Here is a 23,330-nt window from a genome sequence, read left to right as displayed (position 1 = left end):
TCCTTCGTTACCAGCGTCTGCCGCTCTCACGCTGCCAGTGCCGGCTCCTGCTCCCTGCACACATAGCCAGACTACACATTGGGTAATTAACCCGATGTGTACTCTGGCTAGGAGTGCAGGGAGCCAGTGCTAAGCGGTGTGCGCTGGTAACCAAGGTAAATATCGGGTTGGTTACCCGATATTTACCTTAGTTACCAAGCGCAGCATCGCTTCCACGCGTTGCTGCTGGCTGGGGGCTGGTCACTGGTTGCTGGTGAGATCTGTCTGTTTGACAGCTCACCAGCAACCCGTGTAGCGACGCTCCAGCGATCCCTGATAGGTCAGGTTGCTGGTGGGATCGCTGGAGCGTCGCATAGTGTGACGGTACCTTTATTCTCAGGATTATTGGGGGGCCCAGTGGTCAGATATCTCTCATCCACAAAATATACTGTATTTAGTGAAACAACCTGTCATGATTCTTCCGCTCAGTGATCAGGGTGTGCTGAGCTGTCAGTTGGGTGAGAGACAGCTCAGTCATCCAACCTGGAGGTGGGGCATGCTTAGCTGTCAGTTAGGTGAGAGACAGCTCAGTCATCCAACCAGGAGGTGGGGCATGCTGAACTGTTGGGTTTGTGAGTGACAACTCAGTCGTCCAATCCCATACTGGGAGATGCTGAGTTTCTGCAGGTGTTTCCTGTTCCTGGTAATTGCCCAGATATTTAGCAGAGCAGTTGATCCCAGAGCACTGCCAGTTTTAGCCTTCTGTTCAGTGTTGCTTATTAGCCTCAGTTTTCTGTGTCCTGCTGGTTGATCTTTTGCTACCAGACCTCTGACTTTGTTTGACCTTCCATTTGTCTCATCCCTCTGCCCTTATCCGCTGTCCTCCAGGTATTCTGACCCCGGACCATGACCTGGCTACACCTCTGCCTATTCCATTAATTTTGATATGCTCTCTTGGTACCTGGATCCCAGAATGTTTGACTATCCTGTCACTTGACTTGTCTGTGTGGTAACTAACGTCACATAACCCCTTTGTATAAAAATTATTTATTTTTTAACCTTTTTTAATATTTTCAAATACTAACTTTTTTTCTTTTTTACCATTTTTAAGTCTTATGGGTCTTTTGTAATACATTGCAGTTCTTCATTTGTATACATTGCAGGGGTTTTGTATTTGCTTTTGTCTTTTCTACAATTTCTCTCTAGTCATTCACACGGAGTTTGTTGCAAAAGAAAATTATTTGGGGGCTTCCTTAGGTTCTGTATGCTACTAGTAAACCAGAAAAGCACCACTCACACCACACTCTGGGCTCAGAATGTAATAATACAGACTCAGGGGCTTTTTGTAACCTTATTATAGATCTACATCCTTTACTAACCTAAATTTTATAATTGCAAATGTATAAAGCTGCATCCTATTACCACACTGCGTTTTTGACGCTTTGTTACTATAACCTGACTTAAAGCTTATTTACTCAGTAGTATTTTTACTTTTGAGCTACTTCAGCACACGAATGAATAAATACACAAAACGATTTAAAAGGAACATTTCCCACCAGACCAGCTATTAGTGAGAATTGAGAAGTGACTGTCTTTAAGTTCCTCATAATATAAATCACACTGCAAGGGTGGTCTCTCTGGACCTTCACATGAGCAGATTTCTGTCTGAAGAATGTCAGCACTATATGTTTCCATACAGTATTTTTATACAGATGACAATTAGTTTAGTATTATTTTTTTACTTTTGGAACAACCTCTTTCCCCAAAAAAAAAAATATGTTTCTGGTAATGTCGAAAGATCAGAATTCATGGCACAGCAAGTTCCCTGTACCAAAAAAATGTTCCATTTGTGGCAAAGGAACATTCTGCTCCAGATTTTCAAAGTCAATTCAATTCTAGTAGGTTGTTTTCATTCAAAATAAAAAGAAAAAAAAAAAGATTTGAGGTTTTTAAAGGAGTTGTTTTCTTATTTTTGTTAATGTTTGAGTTGAGCAAAGTGTTTTTCAGGACCCTGGCCCAATGACTGGGTTGGTAGTCCATGATCGCCGGACCAGATCACTGAAAATTTCCTCTTACCTGTGGACAGGCCCGGCATCAGCACCCGGCAAACCCGGTCAAATGCCGGGGCCCTGGGCTGCCGGGGGGGCCCACTCGTGGTGGCATGGGGGCCTGTTGCCAGCGCAGTCACCGCCCATAACCCCTCCCCCCCGCCGAGGATCGCAGTTACAATTGCATTGGCATCGCAGGTGCCGATACAATTGAAAGTAATGATGAGAGACGGAGCGGCACGCTCCCTCTCATCATTCTCCCCGCTCTGACTGTCGGCGCTCTGAGCCTCTGACAGCTCAGCAGCGGAGCGCGGTGACGTCACCACTACGCGCCTGCAGCGAGATCAGAGTGACAGCAGTGGACGCGCCGAGGAGACTGCAGCAGTGAGGGAACGAGGAAAAGTGAGTATGTATGTGATCACGGTGGCCAGACGACCATGGTGGTTCATTAAATGATACGGGGGCTGTATACTACCTGAGGATGCCTAATGTTATGTGGGTCTGCACTATGCTATATACAGGGTGTATACTGCCTGAGGATGCCTAATTAATTGTGGGTCTGCACTGTGCTATATACAGGGTGTATACTACCTGAGGATGCCTAATGAATTGTGGGTCTGCACTGTGCTATATACAGGGTGTATACTACCTGAGCATGCCTAATGAATTGTGGGTCTGCACTGTGCTATATACAGGGTGTATACTATCTGAGGATGCCTAATGAATTGTGGGTCTGCACTGTGCTGCATACAGGGTGTATACAACGTGAGGATTCCTAATGTTATGTGGGTCTGCACTGTACTATATACAGGGTGTATACTACCTGAGGATGCCTAATGAATTGTGGGTCTGCACTGTGCTATATACAGGGTGTATACTACCTGAGGATGCCTAATGCTATGTGGGGCTGCACTGTGCTATATACAGGGTGTATACTACCTGAGGATGCCTAATGCTATCTGGGTGTGCATTGTGCTATATATAGGGTGTATACTACATGAGGATGCCTAATGTTATGTGGGTCTGCATTGTACTATATACAGGCTGTATACTACATGAAGGTGCCTAATGCTATCTGTGACTGCACTGTGCTATTTAAGGGCTGTATACTACATGAGGGTGCCTAATGCTATCTGGGTTTGCACTGCTATATGGCTGCTGTATACTACATGAAGGTGCCTAATGCTATCTGGGTCTGCACTGTGCTCTATGGCGGATGTATACTACATGAGGGTGCCTAATGCTTTCTGGGTCTGCATTGTGCTATATGCGGGCTGTATACTACATGAGGGTGCCTAATGCTATCTGTGTCTGCACTGTGCTATATGGGGCCTGTATACTACATGAAGATGCCTAATGCCATATGGGGGCTGCATTGTGCCATATGGGGGCTACATAATACTACATGGGGGCTACATAATACTATATGGAGAACTTTGGGGGCTTCATATCACTATATAGAGGCATATGGGGGCTGCATACTACTATACCCTCAGAGTTGTATGTCACCTCCACCCCAGTGCTGTATACCCAGCAGAGCTGCTTGTCACCCCACCCACCTAAGAGCTGTATGCCCCCTCTGGAGCTGTATGCCCCACATTGCTGTATACCCCTTTCCTCAGTAATATGTATGCCCCCCGGTGATGTGTATGTCCCCAGCCTCTCTTGTGATGTATATACAGCAGAGTCAGTGTGCTCTATGTGCGGACATATATGTTAGTGACTGCCACCAATCAGCGTGGCACAGATATATGCCCAGGAGAAGCTGGATGGAGACAAGCATGGAGATGAATGAGGCTGTTGCCGACTTCCCAATATTAGAAATATCTCTAATGTGTCTGTGTGTCAGTGTATATGACTGTGTATAGATTTATATCTATTTCTATGTGTTTTTGTGAATTTCTCTTTAAATATGTGTACGTATGCCTGTATGTATCTGTCCATGTCTATGTGTGGATGTGGCCCACTGAGACTCTTTCGCCCGGGCCCACAAAAACCTGGAGCCGGCCCTGCCTGTGGAATCCTCAGCACTTCTTCTGAATAGTAGGCTCTGCAACATCATTATATTTATGGCGCACGCATTATATTGTAAGAGCTTACTAATCAGAAGACACCCTCAGGATGCTGCAGTTCTCGGTGCTCCAGTCCAGCAGCCATGGTCGACCAATGTGGCTACTGGACTAATATCTTGTGAATCTTTTTGCTCAACTGTAATTATTGAGCTCACTTATACGCTGTCTTTTTTTGTCCCTGTATTTAAAGCAGCAAAATATACTGTTATACAATATGAAAACATGACTGAAGATGAAGCCTGTGCTAATGATGTCAGTCTTTAGTAATCTCATGTATATAATTAAGTGACGACATCACCTATGGTTTTCAGGTTTTGTATGCATGTCTCCACATTTGCTCCACAATAGACAAATTAAAAACCAAAGGTCAGGAACTGTTTGGCCAAGAGCTGTTGATCATCTGCATATAATGCCTTTCTATTCTTGGCGTAGCCCATTGTTCACTTGCTTTCTGTTGAAAAACTGTACTAGGTCACCGCCATATACCTCTGTTGGTCATTTATCTCCAAGGAGAGCAAATATAAAAAGTGTTTGAATTCAATCTGCATGATTTTTATTTAGAGAGCAACCATCATTTAAAAAATAAATAAATAAAAAAAAATATATAGATCTAGATCTAATATATAAAGCTGAGTGTATGTGTGTATGTCTGCTAAAGGAATCTGCACCATCACATTTATAATCACGAAATTTTGCACAGACACCCCATGTGACTCAGGGAATGTCATAGACTATGTTTTGACAGGAAAATTTAACTCCACACTTTACAGTTACTCTCCAAAAAACCTGCCTCTATTAAAGTCAATGGAGCTGGGAGCTACAGGTCATTAATAGGAGCTTTGATTGGTTGCAATAGGAACAAAGGAAATTGTTAGTATAAGAAGCTTATGTGTGAGGTAATATCATATCGGTGGAGAGACGGATGTGACACCTTGGACAAGCAAGGGGCCACAGAGAACAACACCTACACACCCCACACTCCCGGTCAGGCACACCAAAGTCAGACAAAAACCCTTGTTGCCTTCCTCCAGGGGCTGATGTTCACACCAGGGGGTGGGCCAGGCAGTTGGCCCTGCCCACCGAGGAGTTCACAGTCCTGGAGGCGGGAAAAGCAGAGAGAGCAGTTTGAGAGTTGAAAGTGGAAGGAAGGAAAGTGGCAGTTAAGCAGCCTGAAGTTGGTCCGGGTGTGTGGCCCGGACGGATCAGCAAGGTTGGCAGACGGTGGTGACTGTCTGCAGGAGTGGCCTATTGGAGCTAACCGTAAGGACCGTGGACGGGCGGTGGCCCGGCGGTACCGGACCGGTACGCAAAGAGAAGCCAGCACCATCCGGCAGGGGCTTACGGACCCCGGCAAGGCTAGGAGTCGCCGTGAATTTGCCAAATCCGTTAGCGAAGGGAACCTCCTGGGTTTCCCAGCAGCCAAGTCCCGACAGAAGGCAACAGTCCAACTGAGAGAGGGAAACACAGTCATCGCCAAGGCTAAAGTTCCCAGGGCCAGAGCCTGCGGGCAAAAGGGGCTCCTTCAGCACCCATCCAAGCTGAGGGGAGCGGGTTACCGGTGGGAACCCATCGGAACCGTTACACTACATAGGTGCAGGGAAAGGCAGTCACCATCAACCTGCCGGGAGAAACAACACCGCAGCCGTCTGTGGGACCCGCCCATCCAGCCGTGTGTTTTACCGAGAACTGTGTCCTCATCATTGGCTGAGTGAGTACCACCGTGCCGTGCGGCACAGTGCTGCCCCCGCGACCCTGCACCTCACCAGGCCCCATAACCCGCCTACCATCAATCCATACCCCATCACCGGGCCCCGGGACAACCAACCCCCTACCCACGGAGGGGAGAACTAACATCCAGGCTGCTCCCTGTCATCGCTCCCGGGATCCCTGTTCAGAGCAGTGGTGGTGTCACCAATATCACCACAACCGTGGGTGGCGTCACGGACAATAAATCCCAAAAACCAAACCCCTTTTCACTCACGGGCGAGGATCGCCGCTCGAGTCCCCGGGATCCGGCCCATCGCTCGAGCCACCACCGAGCAGCAGCAGCCGGACCCGAGCAGTGGGAGAGTGTAGCGTCCCCTCCTCCGCCCGCGACACGGACACAGACTGAGAGACAGACAGACTGACAGGCACAGACAGGCAGAGAAAGAGGCAGACAGGGAAAGATGCAGATAGACAGGGAAGGAGACAAGCAGAGGCAGACAGGGAAAGAGACAGACAGGGAAAGAGACAGAGACAGACAGACAGAGACAGATAAAGAGAGACACACAGATACAGAGAAAAATAGACAGGGGAAGAGACAGAGAGAGGACAGAGAGACTGATACAGAGACAAACAGAGAGATAGGCCAACGGACACGGATAGCGACAAACACACAGAGACAAACAGACAGGGAAATGGACAGACAGACAGAGAGAGACAGACAGGGAAAGAGACAGACAGAGAGAGATAGACAGACAGAGGCAGCCAGATGAGAGAGATACAAAGACAGACAGGGAAAGAGACAGACACAGACAGGCAGAGAGAGACAGACAGATGGACAGATAGAGAGAGACAAAGATATAGAGAGAGGTAGACAGAGACTGAGAGAGAGGGAGAGAGACAGAGAGACAGTTACTATTCCGGGCAACACCGGGTACTACAGCTAGTGTGTGTGTTTGTGTGTGCGTGTGTGTATGTATATATATATACAGTACAGACCAAAAGTTTGGACACACCTTCTCATCTCTAGAACAACTGTTAAGAGGAGAATTTGTGCAGCAGGCCTTCATGGTAAAATAGCTGCTAGGAAACCACTGCTAAGGACAGGCAACAAGCAGAAGAGACTTGTTTGGGCTAAAAAACACAAGGAATGGACATTAGACCAGTGGAAATCTGTGCTTTGGTCTGATGATGAGTCCAAATTTGAGATCTTTGGATCCAACCGCCGTGTCTTTGTAGAAAAGGTGAACTGATGGATTCTATATGCCTGGTTCCCACCGTGAAGCATGGAGGAGATGATGTGATGGTGTGGGGGTGCTTTGCTGGTGACACTGTTGGGGATTTATTCAGAATTGAAGGCATACTGAACCAGCATGCCTACCACAGCATCTTGCAGCGGTGTGCTATTCCATCTGGTTTGCATTTCGTTGGACCATCATTTATTTTTCAACAGGACAATGACCCCAAACACACCTCCAGGCTGTGTAAGGGCTATTCGACTAAGAAGGAGAGTGATGGGGTGCTACGCCAGATGACCTGGTCCCCACAGTCACCAGACCTGAACCCAATTGAGATGGTTTGGGGTGAGCTGGACCACAGAGTGAAGGCAAAAGGGCCAACAAGTGCTAAGCATCTCTGGGATCTCCTTCAAGGCTGTTAGAAAACCATTTCCGGTGACTACCTCTTAAAGCTTATCAAGAGAATGCCAAGAGTGTGCAAAGTAGTAATGAAAGCAAAAGGTGGCTACTTTAAAGAACCTAGAATATAAGACATATTTTCAGTTGTTTCACACTTGCCAGTCATTGCACTGGTTGCCTATCCATTACAGAATCCAATATAAACTTATCACTCTCACTCACAAAGCTCTCCACGGTTCCGCACCACCCTACATCTCCTCCCTCATCTCTGTCTATCACCCCATCTGTGCCCTCCGCTCTGCTAATGACTTAAGACTGACATCCTCAACAATTTGAACCTTCCACTCCCGTCTTCAAGATTTCTCACGAGCTGCACCTATGCTCTGGAACACACTACCAAGAGATATCTGATTAATTCCCAACATCCACACCTTTAAGCGGGCCCTAAAAACGCATTTCTTTAGACTAGCCTATCAACTCACTGCCCTGATCTAATCTAGTCCCTTTCTGCCCTTCAAAAAATTTACTTCCAGTTCTCATCGCCTGTACCTGTATAAATTCTCACCGACGGCTTCATGCAGCTGCTTTTGAATACCCTATTAAATCGATGGCTGGACCATATATGACAAGCTTTTCTCCCTCCCCATTCACCTTATGTGTCTCCCCTATTTCCTCATCGACTGTAAGCTTACGAGCAGGGCCCTCACTCCTCCTGGTATCTTAATCTTGTTACTTTGAATTGTCTCATATTGTCTGTACATGCCCCCTCTTAATTGTAAAGCGCTGCGGAATAGGAATATGTTGGCGCTATAGAAATAAAACGTATTATTATTATTAATATTACTTGTTTGTTAAGTATTTCATTCCACATGTGTTAATTCATAGTTTTGATGCCTTCAATGTGAATCTACAATTTTCAGAGTCCTGAAAATAAAAAAAAACTCTTTGAATGAGGTGTGTCCAAACTTTTGGCCTGTACTGTGTGTATATATATTATATATATTATATATATATATATATATATATACACACACACACACCGTATTTCCGTATTTTTCGGATTATAAGACGCACTTTTCCTCTCAAAAATTTGGGAAGAAAATGAGGGGTGCATCTTAAAATCCAAATATAGCTTTACCTGGGGGTCCTGTCTGTGCGGCGATCAGGCCGCCAGGTGCCTGTGGCTGCGTGCAAGTGGCTGAGTACCTGTGCTTGAGTGCGGGTGGCAGCCGGGTACCTGTGGCTACGTGCAGGCGGCAGTCGGTGGCCTGTGCCTGCATGCGGGCGGCAGCCGGGTGCCTGTCGGTGCCAGCTGCCTCTCTGTGCGGGTGGGCGGGCAAGCCTTCTGGCTGCCACAATGGGCATGCGGGCGGCTGTGCAGCAGGTTACTCAGTGTGTCCGCGGTCCCAGTTTCAAATGATGGCGCCGGGAGCAGATGGAGCTGTTGAATGAGAGCTCCATCTGCGCACGCGCTGCTCCAGGAGTCAGCGCGTGCGCAGATGGAGCCCTTGAATGAGAGCTCCATCTGCGCATGCGCCACTCCAGGCGCCATCATTTGAACCGGGACCTTGGTCACTTGGACACTTACCGCACTGGCCTGCTGCACTACTCACCCGCCACCGCTGCTGCCGCCACTACTGACCCGCCGAGCATGCCACCACGGACCCCGCCGCACCTGCCACCACGGACCCTGCCGCACCTGCTACCACGGCCGCCGCCACCACTGACCCGCCGCACCTGCCAGCACAACCTCTGCCTCCTGTGACCCCGCTTCACCACCACTGTTGCCCTCCTCCGGTAAGACAACACCGGAGTATAAGACGGACCCCATTTTTATTTTTTTACCTTTTTTTATGTTTAAATTTGGGGTGCCTCTTATAATCTGGTGTGTCTTATAAAGCGAAAAATACGGTATATAATATATCTATATAATCTCAATATTACTCAAGAAAGTGAGCTAGTTTACACTATATCTTATTAGTGTGATATGATTCGTTCTCCTCCTAAACTGGTCACTTAATTTCCAAGTTCTCAATTCACGGGTGAAATCGTTTTTCAGTGAATATAGATTTTGTCATTACTGCGATAGGAGTTGGTAGGGTTGATGCTCATGAAGTTCTATGGAAAACTGTGTAATTTCAGGAGAACTTGCAGCAGAATGTCTGTGTCTTCCTCAAGCCCCTCCCTCCTCCCCCTTTCCATTTTTAAAATCACCAACTGACACTTCCTATCTCAGTTATGTGAAAGTCTGTCTTAAATGAATACATACTCTACCCATGCATTGAGAGTGAAAGATCAATCCAGGCGGTGAAAGAAGCAAATATCTCCAATAAGATGTATTACAAAGTTGCTAGTTTTCATATGTACTATTGTTTTCTGAAATAAAAATTAAAATAACAGATACTCTTTAAGTTTGCCTATTTGTATAAACTTTCATCAAACAATGAACACATTAAATCAGGGGTAGACATATCATCGGCGCAATATGTGCAGCTGCACAAGGGCCCAAGAGGTAAGGGGGCCCATTTCCACCTCTAACATAGGTATAATTTGGCATTTTGATGAGCTATTAGACTGCAAAGTGCCCAATTACTTTTCTTGCACAGAGCCTTCTTCCATCTGTGTCTGCCAGTGCATTACATAAAACCACTTCTAAAAACATTTTCCACAAATACGTCTTTAAAAAGTGACCCCTAATATTGCTTAACACCAAAATGCGCAAACGGCCTGTTGCCTAGGATAATTGCTAAATAATGTATGAATCAGAATAGTTTTAGGTTCATGTAAAAGAATAAAAAAAACTTTTTAGAGTTTACTTGTTTATATTGCACTATGACTCATTTTTAGAATGGAAGCCATAACGCTCCGCCGAATTCTTCCCAAATTTCTATTGTTTGGACTATTTTAAAACTCCAGGTTCGAAGGGAATAGAAGTTTATCATTTTTGTATTTTAGGATTAAATCAATAGCAATCCTTAAGAATTCTACAACACTTAAGCGGACTTTACACACTACGATATTTCTAGCAATTGCTAGCGATATCGTACGCAAAAGCACCCGCCCCCGTCGTGCATGCGTTATCATGTGATCGCTGCCACAGCGAACATTATCGCTACGGCAGCGTCACAAGCACTTACCTGGTCGTTGTCGTCGCTGTGACTGCCGAACAATCCCCCCCTCAAGGGGGAGGTGCGTTCGGCGTCATGGCGACATTACCACGACGTCACTAAGCGGCCAGCCAATCAAAGCAGAGGGGCGGAGATGAGTGGGACAAACATCCCGCACACCTCCTTCCTTCCTCATTGCGGGCGGGACGCAGGTAAGGTGAGGTTCCTCGCTCCTGCGGTGTCACACACAGCGATGTGTGCTGCCGCAGGAACGACGAACAACATCTATAAACAACCATTAACAATTTTTGGTTTTAGGACGACCTCTCCATGGTGAACGATTTTCACCACTTTGGAGGACGTTTAAGGTCGCTGGTAAGTGTTACACGCTGCGATACCGTTAATGATGCCGGATATGCGTCACTAACGACGTGACCCCGACGATAACACATTAATGATATCGTAGCGTGTAAAGCCCCCTTTAGAACATGCTGTGGATTTAAAAAGTTATGGTGTGGAATCTACACCAGGACAATATAGTATGTGCGTACACGACATACAGATCCACCATTAATGCTTTCCATCTTGGTAGATTGTGAACTTTAAATGTGCCATATTTCACCAGTCAAGGCTCAGATTATTTTTTATTTTAGAAGAATAGATTTATTATTAGAATTTAATATTGCCTCAGCATGACACTGTTATTACTGTAGGATTTAGAAACCTGATCACTTTGTTCAGAGGTTCCACAGCAGTTTATGTGCAGCTGGTGGATAATCTCACCGCTCAAATGAGCTAACACTGCTCCATACACCTCTGTCATTCTAATTGTTTTATTAAGCGGAGTAATTTACTTCTCTTTGAGTGCTAATGACAATCCCAACATACAGAAATATAATAATGAACAGAGAGGAAGTAATTATATTCAAGAAATCATTTTACTAAATAAATAATAATCTACCTAATAGTATAGGTGACTAATTAAATCATATAGCTGATGTCCTTAGAAAGCAATTTACACTTTAGTATAGCAAGTAATAGCAAGTATTTCAATATTAATGGCATAAGGAATATGCATTTATCCATTAAGAAAGCAACTCTTCATATGTTAAAAGCTATACATAAATATTTTTTGTCAACATAGACATATAAAGGCTCGGCTTTTGCAGAGAAACTTGTATTTTTAATGTATATTGTGTAATGTGTGATATATATAATTTTGCCATCGTTATTTAGGCTTATGTTTATGGCATTTATTGTGTGAGATAAATGCAAAATCTTAAGTAAAACCCACAAGTGTTTTGCTTTTCATTCAGAACTAAAATTATTCTGATTGTATCAAATACTATTTAGCATATGTTTTAGAATTATATTTTAGAAACATTAATGGAGTTGTCCAAGTTGAGAACAAAGTCTGCAGTCAGTCCCTGTGACTGCACCATCTGAATCATGACAGTGTGTGTTGTGCACTCTCTCACGATAACAGCGCAAGTGAGTGGTCGTGAATGGATTAATAGAATAGTACAATAGTACATTTTGGGTATGAGTGTTGCAGGGAATTGATAAGGGAAGTATTATTCTTTTTATTATTTTAGATCATTCTAAGAAATGTTTTAATATTGTACAGGGTGGAACAGCCCCCAAAGAAAAAGGCTGTCCTCTAACAACTTCCCATTTTTTTTCTCTGAACACAAGAGCCTGGCGTTTTGCTTTACAAAAACCTATAACTTACAAACTTCCTGTCACGGCAGTAACGGGGTGACTGAGGATCGAGACTCCTAAGCTGACCCTCAGGCTAATGTTGATGCAGTACGTATTTCACTGTGGATAATGACACAATCTTACCAGTTTCTGCCAGCATCTTCACGAGGTCTTTTGCTTTTGTTTTTGAGTTGATATGCACATGTCTGACCAAAGTACATTCATCTCTGGTACACAGATCCTGTCTCCTTCCTGAGCGGTATGATGTCTGGACATTCCAATCTTCTTTGTACTTTCACATAATTGTTTGCACAGATGAACGAGGCACCTTAGGTATCTGTAAATTGCACCTAAAGATGAACAAGACTTGTGCAAGTCCACAATTCTCTTCCTGAGATCTTGGCTGATTTCTTTTGACTTTCCCATGATGCTACACAAAGAAGCAGTGTGTTTCAGGTGTGCATTAAAATACATCCACAGGTGTGTCTCTAAGTAACTCAGATGTTGCCAATAAACTTCTTAGAAGCTTCCAAAGACATGACATCCTCATATGGGCTGTCCCATATTGTTTAAAAGCATAGTTCTCTGTGTATGTAAACTTTTGACTTTGCAGAAAGTAATAAAAATGCCTTAAAACGTGCTCTTCCATTATTGTGGCATTTGGCATATATAAATAATTTTGGTAACCCTAATTGACCTAAAGCGGAAAAGGTTTATTCTGATTTCATATCAGATAGTGAGAAAAATATGCATATCTTTTTAGTTAGTGTATGTAAACATCTGGTTTTAACTGTTTTCCTTTTTTTTTTTTCTTACTATTTGACATTAAATAAACCTTTCCCGTTTTAAGTCAATTGAGATTACTAAAATTATTCCTATTTGCCAAATGCCAGAATAATAAGAGAGCGAGAGAATGTTTTAAGGCATTGTATTACTTTCTGCAAAGTCAAAAGTTTACATACCTACCACTCAGGAAAGAGAATGTGGTCTGTGTACCAGAGATGAACATGCTTTGGTCAGACATGTGCATATCAACCTAAGAAGAAAAGAAAAAGACCTTGTGAAGATGCTGGCAGAAATTAGTAAGATTATATCATCCACAGTGAAATGAGTACTGTATCAACATGGGCTGAAAGGCCACTCTGCCAGGAAGAAGCCATTACTCTAAAGCCCCCGTCACATTTAGAGACTTACCAGCGATCCCGAAAACGATGCGACCTAATAAGGGTCGCTGGGAGGTCGCTGGTGAGATGTCACACAGTGAGACCTTACCAACAACGCAGTAACGATACAGGTCGCAGTAGCGACCTGTATAATGATCTCTGCTGTCATTGGGATCCTGTCACACAGTGTCAAACATAGCAATGCGTCCTGCCCAGCAGGACATCGCCTTTGAAGAAAACGGTCTAGGACATTCAGCAACAACCGACAACCTCACAGCAGGGTCCAGGTCGTTGCTGGATGTCACACACAGCGACATCGCTAGCAAGATCGCTGTTACGTTACAAAAACCGTGACTCCGCAGTCATGTCGCTAGCGATGTCGCTTAGTGAGACGTGGCCTTAAAAGAGACATAAAAAAAAGCCAGATTAATGTTTGCAAATGCACACAGGAGCAAAAACCTTACTTTTTGGAGACATGTACTGGGGTCTGATGAAACTAAAAATGAACTGTTTGTTCATGATGACCATTGTTATGTTTCAAGGAAAAATGGAGAGGCTTTGAAGCCTAAGAACACCATCCAACTGTAAAACAAGGGGATGGCAGCATCATGTTATGGCATTGTTTTGCTGCAGTAGGGACTGGTGCTCTTCACAAAATAGATGGCATCATGAGGAAAGAATATTATGTAGCAATACTGAAGCAACATCTCAAGACATCAGCCAGGAACTTAAAGTTTGGGCGGAAATACGTCTTCCAAATAGACAATGACCTGAAGCATACTACCAAACCAATTACAAAGTGGCTTAAAGATAAAAAAGTCAGTGTTTTGGAGTGGCCATCACAAAGCCCTGACCTCAATCAATGAAGTAGTTAAAAGGTCTGGGGTTGATTACAGGTGTGTGGTTTTGCATTTGGAAGCTGTTGCTGTGACCAGACAACATGCGGTCTAAGGAACTCTCAATTGAGGTGAAGCAGAACATCCTGAGGCTGAAAAAAAAAGAAAAAATCCATCAGAGAGATAGCAGACATGCTTGGAGTAGCAAAATCAACAGTCGGGTACATTCTGAGAAAAAAGGAATTGACTGGTGAGCTTGGGAACTCAAAAAGGCCTGGGCGTCCACGGATGACAACAGTGGTGGATGATCGCCGCATACTTTCTTTGGTGAAGAAGAACCCGTTCACAACATCAACTGAAGTCCAGAACACTCTCAGTGAAGTAGGTGTATCTGTCTCTAAGTCAACAGTAAAGAGAAGACTCCATGAAAGTAAATACAAAGGGTTCACATCTAGATACAAACCATTCATCAATTCCAAAAATAGACAGGCCAGAGTTAAATTTTCTGAAAAACACCTCATGAAGGCAGCTCAGTTCTGGAAAAGTACTCTATCGACAGATGAGACAAAGATCAACCTGTACCAGAATAATGGGAAGAAAACAGTTTGGAGAAGAAAGGGAACGGCACATGATCCAAGGCACACCACATCCTCTGTAAAACATGGTGGAGGCAATGTGATGGCATGGGCATGCATGGCTTTCAATGGCACTGGGTCACTTGTGTTTATTTATGACATAACAGCAGACAAGAGTAGCCGGATGAATTCTGAAGTGTACCGGGATATACTTTCAGCCCAGATTCAGCCAAATGCTGCAAAGTTGATCGGACGGCGCTTCATAGTACAGATGGACAATGACCCCAAGCATACAGCCAAAGCTACCCAGGAGTTCATGAGTGCAAAAAAGTGGAACATTCTGCAATGGCCAAGTCAATCACCAGATCTTAACCCAATTGAGCATGCATTTCACTTGCTCAAATCCAGACTTAAGACGGAAAGACCCACAAACAAGCAAGACCTGAAGGCTGCGGCTGTAAAGGCCTGGCAAAGCATTAAGAAGGAGGAAACCCAGCGTTTGGTGATGTCCATGGGTTCCAGACTTAAGGCAGTGATTGCCTCCAAAGAATTCGCAACAAAATATTGAAAATAAAAATATTTTGTTTGGGTTTGGTTTATTTGTCCAATTACTTTTGACCTCCTAAAATGTGGAGTGTTTGTAAAGAAATGTGTACAATTCCTACAATTTCTATCAGATATTTTTGTTCAAACCTTCAAATTAAACGTTACAATCTGCACTTGAATTCTGTTGTAGAGATTTCATTTCAAATCCAATGTGGTGGGCATGCAGAGCCCAACTCGCGAAAATTGTGTCACTGTCCAAATATTTCTGGACCTAACTGTGTGTATATATATATATATATATATATATATATATACACTAGAAGGTGGCCCGATTCTACGCATCGGGTATTCTAGAATTTACGTGTTGTGTAGTTAATGTATGATTTTTGTTTATATATATATATATATATATATATATATATATATATATAGATGTTGTTGTGTGTAGTTACCAAGTGTTTGTGTAGGGCGCTGTACATGTTCTGGGTGTTGTCTGGGTGTGACGGGGGGTGAGAGCGGTGTTGTATGTGTGTTGCGTTGTTTGTGGAGCGCTGTGTGTCTGTAGCGTTGTGTGTGTGTGTTGCGCGGTTTGTGTGGGTGTGGTGTGTTTTGGGTGGAGATATGTTTTGTGCAATATGTGTGTGTTGCGTGGTATGGGCGTATATTTATGTATGCCGCGGTGTTTGTGTGTTGGGTGTTGTGTGTGTGCAGCGTTGTCTGTGTGTGTGGGTGTCTGTGTACGGCGGTGTTTGTGGTTCCCAGTGTGTGTGTTGTGTGTGTGTGTTGGGGGGAGGTGTGCACCTCCCAACGTGCTCCATCCCCCATGCTGCGCACCCCCCATCGTGCTCCATCCGCCATGCTGCGCACTCCCAAACGTGCTCCATCCGCCATGCTGCGCACTCCCAAACATGGTCCATCCGCCATGCTGCGCACTCCCAAACGTGCTCCATCCGCCATGCTGCGCACTCCCAAATGTGCTCCATCCGCCATGCTGCGCACTCCCAAACGTGCTCCATCCGCCATGCTGCGCACTCCCAAATGTGCTCCATCCGCCATGCTGCGCACTCCCAAACATGCTCCATCCGCCATGCTGCGCACTCCCAAATGTGCTCCATCCGCCATGCTGCGCACTCCCAAACATGCTCCATCCGCCATGCTGCGCACTCCCAAACGTGGTCCATCCGCCATGCTGCGCAGTCCCAAACGTGCTCCATCCGCCATGCTGCGTACTCCCAAATGTGCTCCATCCCCCATGCTGCACACCCCCCATCGTGCTCCCAGCCTCCCCCAGCATCAGCCTCCCCCTCCCAGCCTCCCCCAGCATCAACCTCCCCCAGCATCAGCCTCTCTCCTCCCAGCCTCCCCCAGCATCAGCCTCTCTCCTCCCAGCCTCCCTCCTCCCAGCCTCCCCCAGCATCAGCCTCCCCCAGCATCAGCTTCCCCCATATCAGCCTCTCTCCTCCCAGCCTCCCCCAGCATCAGCCTCCCCCAGCATCAGCCTCTCCCCTCCCAGCCTCCCTCCTCCCAGCCTCCCCCAGCATCAGCCTCCCCCAGCATCAGCTTCCCCCTGCATCAGCCTCTCTCCTTCCAGCCTCCCCCAGCATCAGCCTCCCCGAGCATCAGCCTCTCTCCTCCGAGCCGCCCCCAGCATCAGCCTCCCCCTCCCAGCCTCCGCCCGCATTAGCCTCCCCCAGCAGCAGTCTCTCTCCTCCCAGCCTCCCCCAGCATCAGCCTCCCCCAGCATCAGCCTCTCTCCTCCCAGCCTCCCTCCTCCCAGCCTCCCCCAGCATCAGCCTCCCCCAGCATCAGCTTCCGCCAGCATCAGCCTCTCTCCTCCCAGCCTCCCCCAGCATCAGCCTCCCCCAGCCTCCCTCCTCCCAGCCTCCCCCAGCATCAGCCTCCCCCAGCATCAGCTTCCCCCAGCATCAGCCTCTCTCCTTCCAGCCTCCCCCAGCATCAGCCTCCCCGAGCATCAGCCTCTCTCCTCCGAGCCTCCCCCAGCATCAGCCTCCCACTCCCAGCCTCTGCCCGCATTAGCCTCCCCCAGCAGCAGCCTCTCTCCTCCTAGCCTCCCCCAGCATCAGCCTCTCTCCTTCCAGCCTCCCCCAGCATCAGCCTCCCCCTCCCAGCCTTCCCCAGGATCAGCCGCTCTCCTCCCAGCCTCTCTCCTCCCAGCCTCCCTCCTCCCAGCCTCCCTCAGCATCAGCCTTCCTCTCCCAGCCTCCCTCAGCATCAGCCTTCCCCAGCATCAGCCTCTCTCCTCCCAGCCTCCCCCAGCATCAGCCTCTCTCCTTCCAGCCTCCCCCAGCATCAGCCTCCCCCTCCCAGCCTTCCCCAGGATCAGCCTCTCTCCTCCCAGCCTCCCCCTCCCAGCCTCCCTCAGCATCAGCCTTCCCCTCCCAGTTTCCCCCAGCATCAGCCTCCCCCTCCCAGCCTTCCCCAAGATCAGCCTCTCTCCTCCCAGCCTCCTCCAGCACGCCGTGCTCCTCTGCCGACACTCACAGATCCGATCGCATACACTCACACACACCCAATCGCATACACTCACACACACCCGATCGCATACACTCACACACACACACACACTGACGATATCGCACATCCACGCTCACACTCACAACATCCGGAGATACCACATGCTTCTGGCCATGTGATCCTCCGGCAGGTTTTGGAAGGTCACAACAGCACAGTATCGAGGCCGAGAAGCAAGCGATATCTCCGGATGCTGTGAGTATGTGGATGTGATGTGATGTGTGTGTGAGGTGTGTGTGAGAGTGAATGTGAGCCGGTGTACACTGGTAACTATGATACACATCGGGTAACCAAGGGACCTTAGTTACCCGATGTGTATAATGGTTACCAGCGTTCACGGCCTCCGTCAAGATCCCAGCATCGCAAGGTTATGTCTGCGATATCCCAGGATGTTGTGAGTGTGTGGATGTGATGTGTGAGGTGTGTGTGAGAGTGAGTGTGATCTGATGTGTGTGTACTCACCTGGGAGTCGGAGCTCCGTGTCAGTTGGGCCAGAGCGAGCGTGCATTGCGTGAGGGGGGCGGGGCCTGCAGAGAGCCAGGGCGAGAGGCCAATCCGTGTGGGGGGGCGGGGCCATGGCGAGCCCAGCGGCCAATCAGCTTTGTGTCACCGTAAGGACACAATTTTGGAGCATGACAGACAGACAGAATAAGGCAATTATATATATATATATATATATATATATTGTGAAGTAGCAGCGTTGTTTGGGCAAAAACGTGAGGCAGCAGCGTGTTCACACCAACAGTCTATTTATTGTTGCAGCATAAATAGATCCAATTTCCCACTGTCAAAGTCTCTTCCGGATCACAGCCGGTGCATATAGACAAATTCTTTGCATCAAAAAGTCTTGTTACCTTAGGACCCCGTTAACCGCAGGGATCTGTGTAAGGTTCTCCTAGGCTCACACTCTTGGCCTGTGTTCACTCCACACAGAGCCAGCCCAGCTCACACAGCATGTGTTAGCTTCACCAAGCCTGGCTCTCAACTGAGACACACCCTGCTGTGCTCTGCATGATTTAAACGAAAATGCCGGACATGAGGATTGCTACAAAACCTGGACTGGGAGGAGGGATCTGTCTCCCTGTTACCCTTTGTGCTATAGTCCCCGTAATAGCTATAGCAACCTCAGAGGGTTTCCAGACACATTCTGGGGGACACATAGCGGTCTTCAAATATTACCCCTGTCACTGCCTCACATATTCCCCCCCCCTCAGTTCAAACGGGCGGGGTTGAACTTTTGCCAACATACAGGGACCTCTGGACAGGGCATCCGCATTGCCCTGCAACCTACCAGCCCGGTGTTCCACAGAAAAGTGAAAGTTCTGCAAGGAGAGAAACCACCTGGTGACTCTAGCATTTCTCTCCTTAGCATTCCTCATCCAGACCAAAGGGGAGTGGTCTGTCACCAGGCGAAAGTGTCGCCCCAGCAGGTAGTAGCGGAGAGATTCCAGAGCCCATTTTATGGCCAGGCACTCCTTCTCCACTATGCTATAGTTCTTCTCTGCCAGGGTGAGTTTTCTACTCAAATAGGTGACCGGGTGCTCTTCTCCATCTACCTCCTGGGACAGAACTGCACCCAGACCCACCTCAGAGGCATCTGCCTGTACTATAAACTCCTTTTGTAAGTCAGGGTTGACAAGGACAGGCTGACCACATAGGACTACCTTTAGCACCTGAAAGGCTTCCTCTGCTTGTGTATTCCAGTGGACCATGACCGACTTCTTCCCTTTTAAAAGGTCGGACAAAGGCGCCGACCTTCCAGCAAAATTGGGTATGAATCGTCGGTAATACCCCATTATACCCAGAAAGGCTCTTACCTGTTTTGTGGTAAGGGGACGAGGCCAGTTTTGAATGGCTTCGATTTTGTTTACTTGTGGCTTGATAACCCCTTGGCCTATCACATACCCCAAGTAACGGGCTTCTTTGAGACCCATAGCACATTTGCTTGGATTCGCCGTCAGACCAGCAGCTCTGAGCGAATCCACTACCGCTTGTACCTGAGATAAGTGGGTGCTCCAGTCACTGCTATAGATGATGATGTCATCCAAATATGCGGAGGCATATGGTTGATGGGGTTCTAACACTATATCCATTAATCTCTGAAACGTGGCCGGAGCCCCATGTAAACCAAATGGCAAGACGACATAGTGATAGAGCCCCCCTGACGTGACAAAAGCGGTCTTTTCTTTTGCCGCCTCTGTCAGCGGCACCTGCCAGTAACCTTTAGTGAGATCGAGAGTCGTGAAGTACTGGGCCAGTCCCAGTCTCTCTATCAGCTCGTCGACCCTGGGCATGGGATACATATCAAATTTCGAAACCTCATTTAACTTTCGGAAGTCATTACAGAATCTTAAAGAACCGTCTGGTTTCGGGATCAGTACAATGGGACTGGCCCATTCGCTCGTGGATTTTTCAATAACCCCTAGTTGGAGCATCTTTTTTACCTCCTTCGCAATGGCTTGCCTACGAGCCTCTGGTACCCGGTATGGCCTCAGGCGTACCCTTACTTGAGGCTCGGTGACAATATCATGGTGGATTACGGTTGTTCGGCCTGGTAGGCTTGAGAACACATCCGTATTCCGCTGCACTAACCTCCGAGACTCCCGTCTCTGCTGTTTTGAGAGAGAATCCCCTATCCTCACTCCCAATTCATCATCAGGGGACTACTCCTTTGTTGTTGTCAAGGCACCTGAAAAGGTTAGGTCCAACGTTACGTCAGCCACCATACATTCCCTGTCTTTCCATGCCTTCAGCAGGTTTACATGGTAGATTTGCTCTGGTTTTCTTCTACCTGGCTGATACACCTTATAGTTTACTTCCCCCACTTTCTCCCGGATCTCATAGGGACCTTGCCATTTGGCTAAGAACTTACTTTCTGCAGTAGGTATCAGGACTAAGACACGATCTCCCGGTTTAAATGACCTGATGGAGGCCTTTCTATTATACTGAGTACTTTGGGCTGCCTGAGCATCCAGCAAATGCTCTTTAACAATGGGCATTATTGCCGTGATACGATCCTGCATACCCATAATGTATTCCACTGTGCTTTTGTGAGGGGTGGGCTCCTGTTCCCAAGTTTCCTTAACTATATCCAGCAGTCCCCGCGGATGTGTGCCATACAGTAACTCAAAGGGCGAGAACCTGGTGGAAGATTGTGGGACCTCGCGGATAGCGAACATTAAATAGGGCAATAACATGTCCCAATCTTTCCCCTCTTTGGAGACAACCTTTTTCAACATAGCCTTCAGAGTTTTATTAAAACGTTCCACTAGACAATCAGTCTGGGGATGGTACACTGACGTGCGTAGCTTCTTGATCTGGAGGAGTTTGCACAGTTCCTTTGTAATTTTAGACATAAAGGGAGTGCCCTGATCGGTCAGGATTTCTTTGGGTAACCCCACGCGACAGAACATAGCAAACAACTCCCGAGCAATAAGCCTCGCCGAGGTGTGACGTAGTGGAATGGCCTCCGGATAACGTGTCGCGTAATCCATCACTACCAGGATGTGCTGGTGACCACGGGCTGATTTTACAATGGGTCCGATCAGATCCATAGCAATCCGCTCAAAAGGCACCTCTATAATGGGTAAAGGTATCAGAGGACTACGGAAACGGTGCGTTGGTGCGGTCAACTGACAAACTGGGCAGGACTCACAGAACCTCTTAATTTCTGCGCCGACCCCTGGCCAGTAAAACCGCTGAAACATGCGTTCCCGCGTTTTCTCTTCACCTAGGTGCCCACTCATTAGGTGGTTATGAGCCAATTCCAAGGTCTGACGGCGGTACGGCTGAGGGACCACCAACTGTTCCACTATTTCCCCCCGGATTGTATCAACCCGATAGAGCAACTCTCGCTTTAGAGCCATGTAGGGAGTTTCCAGCCTGGCACCAGGCCGCTGGGGTACCCCATCAATTACCTGTACATTTCCACGTCCGGGAGCCAATGTGGGGTCCCGGAGCTGTGCTGTTCCGAAATTATCTGGAGACACGTTCAACTCCGGGATTGCCTCGGGTGGCTCAACCTCTCCTGCCATTACCTCTAGGGGAAACCTGACAGGGTTACACTCTGTCCCTATACTGGTGACCCCTACGGCAGGTATCCCTGAGTCGGGATCGTCCGGCTCAGGGCCTGGTTCAATCATACACCTCGGAGGGCTAGGTCGCCTCCCACATAATGTCCAGAACAGGGGCAAGTCTCTTCCCAAAATAACAGCATATGGAAGTCTTTTCATCACCCCCACTTCATGTTGAACCTCTCCACACGAGGTAGCAATGGTGACCCTTTCCATAGGGTATTCACGTAGGTCTCCATGAATACAAAGTACCCCTACTTTATGTCCCGTAGGGTTTTCCCCGGAGACCAAGGAGGCATGTACAAGAGTCACTACACTTCCTGAGTCCAACAAAGCCTCTGCTGTATAGCCATTAACACGTACTTTGCAGAGATGGGGCTCCTCCCCCATAGTAACAGTGCTTACGGTACAAACAGTATGGGCATACATGGATACCCGGCGAGCGTACCGGCAGTCCATGGGTTCTGATGTGAGTGGGCACTGTGCCATCACATGCCCGAGCTGATGGCACCGCCAGCACATAACAGCAGAGGTGTCCCTGTTTCGGGTGTTTGACTTTGGGGAACCGGGACTCCGGCTGACCTTAGTCTGGGGTTTACTCTCTGCCAGGGCTGAAGACGGGGCAGCACCCGAGGAGGGACGGGAGTCTTTTACCAACTGTGAAGGGGGCGTATCCCTACGGAGTGCCCGCCGTGAAGCAGAGTCCCGGACCAACTCCTGGGTAGCTGTGTAGCGTTCCACCAAATTCACTAGCTGGTCTAGGGTACCGGGGTTCCCCTGTCCCACCCACCGTTGAATGGGGGCTGGCAAAGTCCGCACAAACCGTTCAATCACCACCCGCTCAATCATCTGTCCGGGGTTCAAGGTCTCCGGCTGCAGCCATTTTTTTACAAGGTCCAGTAAGACATGGGCCTGTGAGCGTGCAGGTTTTCCCTCCTCAAAGGACCACTGATTCACTCGTTGGGCCCGGAGATAAGTGTTAACCCCCATTCGTGCAAGGATCTCACCCTTCAGTGTGCCATAGTCCTTGGCATCCTCCGTGCTGAGATCCAGGTAGGCTTTTTGGGGTTCACCTACCAAGAACGGGGCCACGACATCAGTCCAACGGTCGATAGACAATTTCTCTCGCTCAGCGGTCCTCTCAAACACTGAGAGAAAGGCTTCTGGGTCATCCTCTGCACTCATCTTCGTAAGTGCCGCCCTTACTTTGTCCTGGGCCGCAGGAAGGACTGGATGACCTGGAGTTACCGCTGGGAGCGCTTCTTGCAGAGCAGAAAGCTGCTTAATCAACAAGCTATTTGTCTCCTGTTGCTGAGCTAACGCCCGCTGGTGCTGAGCATTAGCCTGTTGCTGTTGT

Source organism: Anomaloglossus baeobatrachus, chromosome 6 (assembly GCF_048569485.1).
Source record: "Anomaloglossus baeobatrachus isolate aAnoBae1 chromosome 6, aAnoBae1.hap1, whole genome shotgun sequence".
Classification (NCBI taxonomy): domain Eukaryota; kingdom Metazoa; phylum Chordata; class Amphibia; order Anura; family Aromobatidae; genus Anomaloglossus; species Anomaloglossus baeobatrachus.
Note: the sequence above shows the minus strand (reverse complement) of the source record.